Genomic DNA, 13,413 nt, shown 5'->3' with positions numbered 1-13,413 from the left:
CGAACTCCTCAAGAATTGTGCTCTGATAAATAGGCCCTCTTCCTCCCACATATTTACTTTTTAGGGCATTTATACTTATATATTTATAAATTTATAAGTATTACATTAGAATGTCAATACATATAAATATAAATATATTTATAAACATATAAGGTAGAAAGTCAACTAAAAATATATAAATATATGTGAATTTGGAAAACAAAAACCAAAATGCAAAAGTTTAAGGAAAAAATTCACAGATGTGTGTTGCTTTGTTCTGTGTTCCTTTTGCAGTTAGCAGAGAATGCTGTGTGTAAGAGCCAAGGCCCCAAAGCCATGTGAAGCTAGCATTGAACTTTCCTCTCAAGTCCTGCCCTCCACCTACTCCTTCTGTGTAGGTAGTAATTCTTTCCCAGGAGGGAGAGACTAAATGACCTATGGATCTCGCATAAACCCATGCTCCATAAATATTAGTCACCATTGTAACTACTTTTCAAAAATCCTAGGTAATAAAGCAAGACTTTAAGAAATCTGATACTATTCTTCTTTAATATATTCCTAATAGAAAGAAATTAAGAAGAGTAAGGAGGAAAAAAAAAGAAAAAATCCTATCATGGGTGTTAGAACAACTTTTCTGAAAAGACAAAAGTTATGAGAAATCTGAAATAAGCACAGGCTTATGTTATGTGAAGATTTCTGAGAGCAACTTTTCAATTAGACTGTTGTATGTGTGACAGTGCAGTTAGAAAAAGTGACATTTTTCAAGGCTTTCAGTTCACAGTAGCTCTATAAGTAGGAACATGGTCTCAAATGTATAAATGAGATGAAGATGCAGTTTCCAAAACATTTATCTGAATATTATAGTTTTTCTAATTTATAAACATATTCTTTTCCAAATATTAATGTTTTATTAACATTAATGCATGTTAAAAGATCTTACATGAAGATATGTAAAAATACTCTCAATTTCAATTGACTTCAAAGAGTCAATATATGATTTTTTTTTTTACTTTCATGGAAATTTGACAGTACAAGAATTGATTATATTTGTAACTTAAAGATAAATATTAGTATTTATAATTTTTTAACACAGTTTTGGCTTTAGATAGAGGATTTTAGAACTTTTACCATGAAATAAGGTCTTATATATCATTAATAAAATATAATATAAAAATAGATATAAATGTCTAATAAATATTTAAATGTAGCTGAATAAAAATATCTTAACATGTAAAAGAAAGTATGTAGACTATGAGGAGACTAACCTCTTTGATTTCCTGAAATACATTAACTTTAATCAACATATATCAAATAAAATATATGGTGCCTTTTTAAATATAATTTTTATTCTCTTCACACTTGATATATACACATATTTCAAGATATGTGCTCAAAGAAGAAAGTTGACCAATAAATTATAAACATAAGTATGCCAACAAGTTGAGATACAGGCAAGTAAAAACAAACATTAGTGTGCGCAAATAATACACCTAGAAAATTCAAGAAATGAAACTTTTAGAATTACTGGGTGCTGTAAAGTGAAAATATATAATGTAAATACAAAATATTTTCTTCTGCATCCTAAATCAAATGTATTTGAAAGAAAGATTGGAAAAAAATTCCCTTAAAATTACAATACATTGATACAATCTGTTATTTTATAAAATACATTTTGAATAAAAAGTACTAATGGTTTGCTTTTAAATTTCAGCATTTTAGGTTCAGGCAGTACATGTGTAGGTTTGCTACATGGGCATATTTCACAACACTGATGTTTGGGGTACGAATGATATCATCACGTCACCCAGCTTGTGAGCCTAGTGCCTACCAGGTTGTTTTTCAGCCCTCGTCCCCCTCCCTTTCTTCCCCCTCCAGTAGCATTCAATATCTATTGTTCTTATCTTTATATCCATGTATACTTAATATTTAGCTCCCACTTATAAGTGAGAACATGCGTTGTCTATTTGTGTTTATTTGCTTAGGATACTGGCCTCCAGCTGCATCCATGTTGCTGCAAAGGACATGGTTTTGTCCTCTTTTATAACTTCGTAGTATTCCATGATATATATTCACCGCATTTCCTTTGTCCAATCTACCCTTGATGGGCATCTAGGTTGATTTCATGTCTTTGCTATTGTGAATAGTACTGCAGTGAACATATGAGGGAAGGTGTCTTTTTGGTAAAACAATCTATATTCCTTTGGGTATTTACCCAATAATGGGATTGCTGGATAAAATGGTAGTTCTGTTTGAAGTTTGCCAAGAAATCTCCAAACTGCTTTTCACAATGGCTGAACTAACATTCCTTCCAACACTGTGTAAGCATTCTCTTTTCTCCACAGCCTTGTCAACATCTGTTACTTCTTTACTCTTTAATGATAGACAGTCTGACTGGTATTACATGGTATCTCATTGTAGTTGTGATTTGCATTTCTCTAATAATTCATGCTGTTGATCATTTTCCTGATTACTCAGGAAGTGAAAATCTGGAATATTTGATCATTAGTCATACCTCCAGACAAATTTCCACATTCCAGAAAAGTGCCTGATTAAATTGGAAAGGAAAACAAGCAAAAGAAATCTGGATCAAATATTCCAGATTCCACTTTTCTTCTGTTTATATATGTGTGTATGTATGTAAGTTTATAGTCAGAGTTATACAAACACCTCAAAATGCTCCAAAAAGTTCTTGAAATTAATCAGTGCTTCCAAATTTTAAAACATTTGTATAGAATATTCAAACTGAGCCAAGGAAATATTTTATACAAGGTAAATGGCTATGTATCACACCTACTTTGGTGAAGAATCATTGGCTGTATCATTCTGGCTGTGACTTTTGCATTTGTCATTAGTATTATTGAGATCAATGTGATTAAATCTCCATGCCTTTCTCAATATGCAATCCTATGAAATGTAAAGATTTTTAAATGTGGGATATGAATCATTTAATTGCACTGCACTTACTACCACTGCAAAAGATCAACAATCAAAATGATCCAAGAGCAGTTATCCCAGACCCATTCAGGATATTGCCTAATTAACCCTGGCCTCTGAACCATACGAATGCTATCTTTTTTATTTTAGTGAATAGTGTCAGGCAGAGGAAAGATAAACTTAACATGATCTATTTAAAATATCAAAACAGCATGTATTGTGATGTGATTACATTTCTATAGCCCTGCTATGCTTTCCCTTCTTCTGTTTTTATGCATGAACCTATTATTTCCATTTCAATGACAGATATGAGAACAAATTGTACATTGAACATCTCTCTTCTATTAGGGCATTTTTGTTACCATAAGTAATATTGAGCTGGTTCTCATTCAACTCAAGTGCGTCTATGAAATAAGGTTTAGTCATGCATTAAATGAAGGTTTCAAATAACATTACGCTGAGAATTTGTTACATGTTAAACACTGATAGTTTCCTTTCAATATGTTTATTGGTATAACAGTTATGCAATAAAAAATACAATACAATTTGATAATGCTTCATTCATACCAATAGCTCCCATAGCACAGCAGTTATTCAAATGGTCAGTATAAAATCAACAAAGAGAATGACTTTACAGCAGCAGCATATAAAAGGTGTGAAGGGCTTGAAATATTAAGCAATAAGGTATACCAGGTCTGATTCCTTTGGTAAAATTATAGTATTAGTATATTAGATGTAGCTTGAAAAAATGAATTTTCAATGATTTGGAAACAGCTATGTGCATGGTAACAGAGCTAACGTTGAGGAAAGAAAAAGATGAACAGCATAAACTGAAGATTTGAATTCCCTTTCAGGTAGGCCAGGTAGAAGTTGCTTAAATAATATGATTTGAGGGCTTCTGTGCCCAAATTTAAATCCCTGAAAGGTGTACTCAAAGATAAAATTCTTTGGGCCTGGAAGGGTTGAGAATTTTCACAATCTTCAAAAAGACTGCTTCTAATTAATGCCACAGTTGGAAGAAATAATTCATAATGGGTTGAGAACAAAGCCATTCTAGAAAGACACATACAGGAAAAACGTAAATGAGTGACGGTTAAACGTATCAACCAAGAAAGAACAGGATGAAAATGGAAAGAGAAGTTAGACAAAAGTAAACTTCATGATTTTACCCTGACTTTGATCTTTAGAAATGTATCAACTATAATTTCCAAGTGACACAGATATCAGCTATCACTTTCAAATACAAAAAAAATTTTTGAAGAGCTCAAAATCTACTATCTTTGTGAATTACTTTATCATTGTATTGCAGCTTGTTTTTATACAATTGACCAGATTTGCTGTTGTGCTGGTACGGTGTAGGCCCAGGCCTGGTCTGAAGAAAGACTGTAAACCCAGACCTAGTCATTAGCAAACATGCTGTGTGCAAATTTCTCTTGGGGAAAGCAGGCTTTCACAAAGCTTGAATCTTTCAGTTGCTAATAAGTCTCAAATTCAATAATAATGTGGTAAGAGTGTTATATTTACTTAATTCTAGGAGTATCTGAATTATCATACCTGGACTTAATGCTTCTCCTTTTGGACCTGTTTATCTGATATAGAGGTTACAGCAGTTCTTTTGAAAAGAAGACTAAAACAATAGTCACCATAAAACAGCCCACTGCTCCCCAGAGTCAGCACAGAAAAAAGGAGAAAAACAATTTGCTAACCTGATCATAGAATGATTTACCAGTCAATTAAAAAACACTTTACTGCAGTGCAAGTGCAAGGAGATTTCAAACACAGATGAATTACACTAAGATTGCTTCCTTTATTTGCATTGCAAAAAATCAGGCCGATCCCAGTTTTGTATAAAGAGCTTCATAATTTTGTCATTTTCTAGAGCCTGAACTTTTATTTTGACACAAGGGCCATGTTCATCTGAAGACAGTCACTCAGATACTTTCCAAGTATGCCACTGAGAAATTGAAATTACGAATAATATATTGCCAGATGCCACAATCTACGGAGCCTCGTAAAAAGCAGTACTCAAGTGTCACTTTGAACACCTGTTAGACACTGTATTTGAAATGAAATATTATTTGAACATTTTAACTTGTAAGCATGAGTTTTGATGAATATATATAATTCACAACTATTACATACAGGAACTTTTCACAGTAAGCCAAAGACGTCAGTTTTTGACACTCACTTAGCAGGAAGAGTGACTTGTGATGGTTCCCGACAACATTTGACTGGCACTGAAATTTGCCCTAAGGAATCCCTCATGTTGGATTTCTGCTTCAGAAATTTGATATGTGAGAATTTGGTGAGAAGTCATCTTTAAAAAAAAAATAACAACTGACTATTAGAACGCATTAGTGCTTAACCTGAAACCTGGGAAGAGAGCAGGGCATATCGATCCATGACCAATAGCATGCCATGTCACTTAGAAAATGGCCAGTGTAGCTTGAGAAAAACTAGCAAAAGCATAGTTGCTCCACAATTTCTAACCTAAATGGAACTATGTGATTGTATAGTACAAATAGATATATAATGCTGTCTATTTGATATGAATATATCAAAACTCAGTTTTAGCTATGTCTGTTATTCAAGTTAAAGATGAAAGCATCTTAAATTCCTTGATTGGCAATTTCTTTAGCTGGGCATAATACGTTTTCTTAAATGCTGTTTTGACCCACTTTTGAGGCCCTGGCTAAAGGCTCCATTCCCTTCTTCAGCAGCAAAGTTCACATCCCCAACCACATTCTTTATTGGGCTCTAGCCCTCCAGGTCCACTACGCATCAGCCCTAATCACCCGAGGCTCAGGCACCAGACAGCTGAAGACAGCAAAATGATTTAAATTAGCCGTTCCACAGGAAGGCTGGGAAACCTAGCTCACCCCACAGACTTGCCACACCTAAGCTGCCCCCACAGCGCCAGCCTGCTGTCACCTGCTCCTGGGGCAACCTCCGTGTGGTGCCACTGCAGGCTTCTGTCCTTTGGAGTTGAACATAATGAAAAGGAGTTCCATCTTTTATCTGTCAGGGTGTCGCGTCCTACCATCAAAAGAATCTTTAAATGTTATAAAACACCAGGCAATTTAAACTGTTATTTAATTATTGTAATACACCTCATCCAATTAACCCTAAAGTTCTGTGACAACTTGCAGATACCTAGGTGAAGAGGAAAGTGATGAGAAATAAGGCAGATTACCAGCGATTCTGTATTTGCCTCTTTGGTAATCAGAGTCTATTGGGTATGAAAGAAAGATTGACTGTTTCACTTTTTAAGAATTCTAGAGCCACGTCTGTCTTTCCTGAAACCCCAGCCACAAGAGGCACTGCAGACTCACCATTATAGGCATTTAGGCCACTGCAATTGGGGATTTTCCTCTTTTCCTTCACCACAAGCAGCCCAGGGCCACCAGTCTTTTCTCAAGCTCCAGTGTCTCATTGCATATGATCTTTTTCCATCTACACCAATTTCTGCAGCCTCCCCACACAGTGTCCTCTGGAGCTCACAACTCCTCATCAAAAAAATCCCCCATGCCTGCAAGCTTCCATTCAGGTTTCTTCTTACCCTGACCCTTGGGATCTCTTATAAGGACTCTGTACCTCCCTGAACCTCTCTTCAGAATTTATGCTGACCCAGGAGTCATTGTCTTGGGGGCATAGTATATACAGTCTTCATTCTACTGCGTTTCTTTTTTTTTTTGGTCAATTATTTACACATAAGGGATGCACATGTGATATTTTGATACATTCATCCCATCAAATCAAGGTAATTAGGGTATCCATCCCCTTCATCCTTTATATTTTCTTTATGCTAAGAACATTCAAATTATCCTCTTTCAACTATTTTGAAATGTACAATAGATTTGTGTTAACTACAGTCACCCTCCTGACCTATTGAACACCAGTTCTTATCTCCTTTGTCAAATCTAATTTTTATAACCCAATATGAATCAACCTCTTTTCATCACCCTCCTCCTTACCCTTCTGAGCCTCTGGCAATCACCAGTCTACTGTCTACTTTTCTGAGATCCACTTCTTCAGCTCCCATGTATGTTCACTCCACATTCCTCCTTCCAGACCATGTTCCTTCCCTCTACCTTCAAACCTTTTAGCTTTTATTCTAGCTGTTTAAGATTCTATCATCTACCATTCCTTGTTGAATAGATCAGTCCAACGCTTCATCACTTTCCTTAAAGATTCCATGTTCTGGTTCTGGTTCTTTCCCCCTATTCCTACTCCTTTTTAACTTTTAAAATTTCAACACTGGACAGGCAATCCTCCCATCCTACAGTCTCTTAGATGGGGTTGATTTGTCACCCATTCCACTCCACCATGACCCCCACCAGGCCTCGGTCATTTCTAAAAGCCACGTCCCCTTCATAATCACAATTTAATGTATTCTACTCTATGACTTCCAGTTTTGTTCAGGTGAATACTTTCTACCTTCACTTCAACTTTTTAATCTGAGCAAGACCCGCAATCCATTCACCCTGCCATCTTTTCCCTGCTCTTCCCCGGTCCTACGACCTCACTTTCCTTTCAATCCAGTGAAGGGGGCATGGTCCAGCTGCTGGGTCCCTGTCTTGCATATTTTTCACTCCCTTGCCAGTTTTGCCATCCTCGTTCCTAGCAAAACCGTAACTCCCTTTAAGACCAACTTTTCTCTAACTCTCGCTGAACCCTCACAGCCGAAAGTGCCTAGAGAAAAATATACAGCAAGACACAAATTTACTTTAAATCCATGACCTCTAACCTATCGCATTAGACTCTTGGTGTTATACATGAATTCTACTCAATTTCTCTATCCCATTCAATCTCCTTTCATATAAATGCATTTCATATTTTCTCTCTACTCAAGACTTCAAGATCTCTATGCTCTTGACATTCTCAGCTTTCTATTTCATACAGAAAATAGAAACAATGAGAATAAACCACACTTCCACCACGACCCCTTTTCACCCAACTCCACCTCTGCCTTCCCTTCTCTTAATTTGGAAACATGGCCCCGCTTCTACAGAATGAGGACCCTCCTGCTGTATGCTCCATTCCATCTAGTCTTACCTAAGCAAGGGTGTTGCTGGATGAATTGATCCACTGTCCCCTCCAGCATTAATGATATACTCTACTTATCTTAAAAAAAAAAAAAAAAAAAAAAAAAGGCCCTTTTTGGAATCTGTCTTTCTTTTAAGCTACGTTTTTCTGCTGCAGTTTTAAATACAGAATTACTGCTCAAAGGTTATCTGGGCTCACTGCCTACATTTCCCTCCCTCCTATTGTCTCTTGAGCTCTGTTTGAGTATGTTTCTTCCTCATGATTCCACTGAAATCAGCCTCCTTCAGGTCATCAACGACCTCAATTGCTGGAGCTTAAGAAATGACTGGCAGTTCTGAGTTCCCTGTGGTGACTGAAAAGAGGGAAAATGCCCAGTTATATTCAAACACTTCAATAAGTTAGAAAATCATCTATATCAGGCACTAATGAATACTTAATGTAGAAAAGACAAATGCCCTATAACTCTCTCAATGACATGTCTATTGATACAAACTGACATGCAGAGAAATAAATAATTTCCTTTATTTGTGGCACAAAGGAGAAGGTGGTACATTTTCTCTTTTATGTTACTTCATCGATATTATTTAAATACAGTGATTATATATGAAGTTTTTAGTCATTCACTTACAGTAACTGAATTGTTACTATCAATTTTAAAACAAAAATTAAAAACACAATATTGCTAATAAATTTATGCACACATTTATGTCACAAAAGAAAAATGATTTTTTATCCTTATATTAGCAGAAAATTTATATTGTTAACACATTTATTTATAGCTGTTGTGCCCTATCTAGTATTCCAGAAAACACAGGAAAATCTCTAAATTTAATGAAAATTTACGTCAATTCTTAGCGTACTTCTACCATTGTACAACTTTTTTCTCAGCCATAGATAATGTTAAAACAAAATGTATTATGGCAGTAGATCTCTGTCACATATGAGTATGATAAAAGTCAAGTTACATGTTTTATTTTAAATTTGGGTACTAGGTTTCCTGTGTAGACCTCTTGCTAAAATTAACAACTATAACGAAAACATTTTTATGGAATTATCTGAAAAGAATCCTCTATGATCCATATATAGAGGCAACATGAAATCTTCACAAAAGCACACAAATTCAAAAACACACACAGACGTGTGTGTGTTCTTCTACACAGTCTAGGATTCATTGCTCATATAGTTTGGAAGCCACTTTTTATATCTGACATCCAATTTTCTAATCTTTCAAATTTAAAAGAAAAACACAATGCCAAATTGAGATCTCCTGGAATGATCAAATCAGAAAATGAAATAAGGCTTTTTCACAAGTAGCAGCTGTTTAACAAATGTTAGCTATGCCCACATGGATTCTGAGAACGGTCTTCAGGAAGTCACAGAATCGTCCCCATACCCTGGGACTTCTCAGCCTTCATTTCTGACTTGGCTACCTATTTGTGTGAGGAATTATAAAAACTCATCAACATCAGTGTCCTCTTCAATTCCCAAGCTTCTTTGGAAGTAGGATCATTATATAACGAGATGTGTTCAAACAAATATGAAAGAAAAGCTTTGACTCTTCTATGAGGAAGCAGTCAATAGTTTCAAAGGCCATTGTGTTCATCTCAGGATAACCCTGGTGCTATCAGCTAAAGAATTCAGAAGACAGAAGTAATTTCTTTCATTGCGATACTGTTTTGGGCAGAGACTCGTGTCCTTACATTGACTGCAATGAGAGGAATAAATAAGCTTTTGTTTTGCCATGTTACTGAAAGTTTGATTGTTACAGAAATGAGCATTAAGTACCTTGGCTAATATAGCATTTAAGCAGTTTATTATGCAAACCTAACACAAGATAGATTTTGCACAGACAAAAATAACTCATTCCATTTTGTTGTCCGTAACTGAGAGTCTTCTTTGGAAAATACTCTATAGTTACATTCCTGTATGCTTAAAATTGTGAAACTCCACAATTAATTGCAATAGTTATAAGGATGGGGAAAGAAAACTTATAACTGTAAGGCAGCCAAGACAAAATAATGAAAGGATAACTGCAAAAAGTATACTTTTAATGAAAGTATTATTTGAAAATGTTGGCTTTTCCAAAGGCAAAATAAAAAGCTTAAAATATAAATGTGTTGACATTTGTTTGGCTAAAAATTCAAAATACCAGATTCTGTGAGGCAAACAGATTTACCCACAAATTGCAAAGTGTACAAAAAAGACACTAATTGCCATAACCATTCTTTAAACAATCGTGTAGAAGCATATCAGTGGATAAGCTGTCAACGAAGTTCCATTTAAGATTTTCATAAAAACAAAACAGAAAAAGAAAAGCTTTTCTTCTAAGGAAGCAGAATACATCGACTCTAATTATTTTCAGTGCACTGGCTGTTCATTGAAAGGAAATGAGTGTTTATTTATCTAGGGATCAAGTTAGAGTTGAACTATTTCCATACTCATACTTTATTTTTTGACTCTAATTTCAGTAGTTTATGGATACACAAACAAGAATTTAAAAAAGAGAATGCTGACTATTTTAGTTTCAAATGAAGACTCATGAACCTACAGCAAACACCTGCAGCTATCTTAAAGTTTTCACATTGCATAGCCCATTATTTCACAATTTCAGAAACATGCTGTCAGGCATAGGTGATGAACCATAGTATAAAATAGAAGCAGTAGTAACCAGCCTCTCAACCACAAGTAATTGAATCATATATGAAATAAGGGTGACTACACATATTATTTGTTCAGTGCAGAGATATTTAAGAATGGCAATAGAGTTATAAATTGGAAGACAACTCAGCAGTGTGTATCTGTTTAAAAATATGGAATATAATAAAAAATGCTAGATGCTAATAATTCGGCAACTTTCTGAAAACAAGAAAACAAAAACAGCCCATTGCTTTCAGTGAAGATATAAAATCAGAAGAGGTCATCATACCCACCCTAAAACAAGAATAAGATGGATGAGTTATAAAAATCACACTTTTTTCCTACTCATCATACAGTTGAAGATAAACTGAATCTTAACTGAATTTCAGAAAGTGTCAAAGCTTTGCTAGGATGGAAGAGCTCCACAACTGTTTTGTTTTTTGTTGAAATGATAGGATTAGGAAAAAATAATTTCAACAGATGAGGGTAAGGGTAAACTAGCCTAACTTTTAATAAACTTGTAATAGCCAGTTATAGCCTGATGTGAGAGATTAGAATTCTGAGGAGCCACAGTCAAGGACTGTGTCTGTACAACCAGCCAGGTTTTTCAACAGAGCATTAACCGAGGGTGCAACTTCCAGAGCATGGGGCAGGGCTGACAGGCTGAGCACAGTCCTCTGCCCCATATCCCAGGTGCAAGAGCCTTTGCCGTGTGCATGGGCAGACAGCAAGAAAGATCTCCTGAATTTCAGAAACTGAGGGGAGGATGAAGAGCAAAAGAACTGTCAGGCTGCATTTGATGGTCAATTTGATTCATCAACTTGACTGGGACAAGGGGTGCCCAGATAGCTGGTAAACATTATTTCTGGGTGAGTTTGTGAGGCTGTTTCCTGAAGACTGGCATTTGAATCACTAAACTGAGCAAAGATGATTCACCCTCATCAACGTGGGTGGGCAGCATCCAATCTACTGAAGGACTAAATGAAACAAAAGGCGAGACAAGCGTGTATTTTCTTTCTCTTTGCTTGAACTGGGACATTCCGTCTTCTCCTATGCTTAACCTCAAGGCTCCTGATTCTCAGACCTTTGGACTTGGAATGAATGACACCACTGGTCTTCCTAGGTCTCCAGCTTGCACATGGTATGTCATGAGAGTTCTTTGTGTGTACAATCATGTAAGCCAATTCTCATAATAAATCCAGGGTATTATATATACATCCTTTTGGTTCTTTTTCTATAGAGAACTCTGACTAACAGACTGGGCAGAGTGAAATCTGGGATTTCACTGGTGCTCAGATTCTAAGCCCTGATAAAAACAGTGTCCTAATCATATATATTTGAAGCTGGTGATGAATCTTCAGTAAAGCCAAGAATCAACTCAACTACATATTAGATTGCTCCATACACACCACTAGTGTCTTCAAAGAGGAAGGGCAATTTTTTCTTCTTTACCCCTGGGGTGAATAATATTTACGTTAATCTATAATCTTCTTTAACATAAAATATCCTGAATAAAATTTTGAGTAATGAGCTACAAGAAAAAGAAAAGAATGATCCATGCATGTGTGTGACTCACCATGTGCAGCTAATTTTTTATTTTTGTAGCCATAGGATCTTGCTATGTGATAGGGTCTTGCTATGGTGCCCAGGCTGGTCTCAAACTCCTGGTCTCAAGCAATCCTCTTGCTTTGGCATATATTTACTTGCATTTACTTTTAAAATCACTCTGGGAAAAGGATGTGAAGGTCTATGTAAATTTGTTTCATACCAATTAGGAAATGCACTAGTGTCATATATCACAACATGACAAATAGAGTCCATGGATGGTAAATAAAAATGAAATGGAACTGGGAGGACTTTTTTATAACTAAGAATGAAATAATTTCATATATAATTCTTCAGAATTTTTTCAAGCTTTTCTCCACCATTCAGATGTATTAACTAAACCCGTCAGTTCCCTGTTATTTCTCCAGGAGTTGCGACCCCTTATGGAACCTATTTATTTTTCTTGCCAAGCGGGTAGAGATGCTGCCGTGTCCCATCTTGAAAAGAAATTGTATTTATCAGTATGGATTTTTACCCTAGCTGATGTGTTCCACAGCAGTTAAAATGCTGTTATGTTTTACCTGCCAGTCAAGCTTTCTTTCTACTCACTAGGACTGGCTTATTGTTTATATTTGAATTTTGTTTGCAATTTTTCTTTTCAGATTTTTATAAGAACACAATTTTTCATTTTAAGTCCACATAGGTACAGAAAAGAACACAAACTTGTAGACTCGATGCATTTGTCACAAAGGGAGCATGTCCATGTGACCAGCACTCAGGTCCAAAATCAAGGTATCATCAGTACCCAGGTGCTTCCTCATAGGCCCTATTCCAGTGACTAACGAGATAGCCGTGCCTTTCCATTGGGCTAAATAGAGCTTGCACATTATCAAGTATAACAGACACTACCCGATGGATTTCCACCATGCTTACACCTGCACACATGCCCACCAGTGTTGGCTTAGACGTCCCATTATTCAAAACCTTCACCACCACTTGGTAGTTTTTATTTCATTTAGGCTTCTGGTGGATGTCAAATAATAGGTAGTTTAATGATTCGCATATATCATTGATGATTAAAGATGTTGAGCAACTATTTTTATAATCAAATGCTTAGATATCATTGTTAAAGTTGTGCCTGTACAAGTGATTTCCAGCTTTGTTAATTTAAGAATCCTTCACATATTCTAGATTCAAGTCCAGAAGATGTATTGCAACTATCTTCTCCCAATCTGTGGCTTCATTTACACTCTATTCATGGTATCTATTGAT

Source organism: Colobus angolensis, unplaced genomic scaffold (genome assembly GCF_000951035.1).
Source record: "Colobus angolensis palliatus isolate OR3802 unplaced genomic scaffold, Cang.pa_1.0 Scaffold489, whole genome shotgun sequence".
Lineage (NCBI taxonomy): Eukaryota > Metazoa > Chordata > Mammalia > Primates > Cercopithecidae > Colobus > Colobus angolensis.
This window is presented reverse-complemented; position numbering follows the sequence as displayed.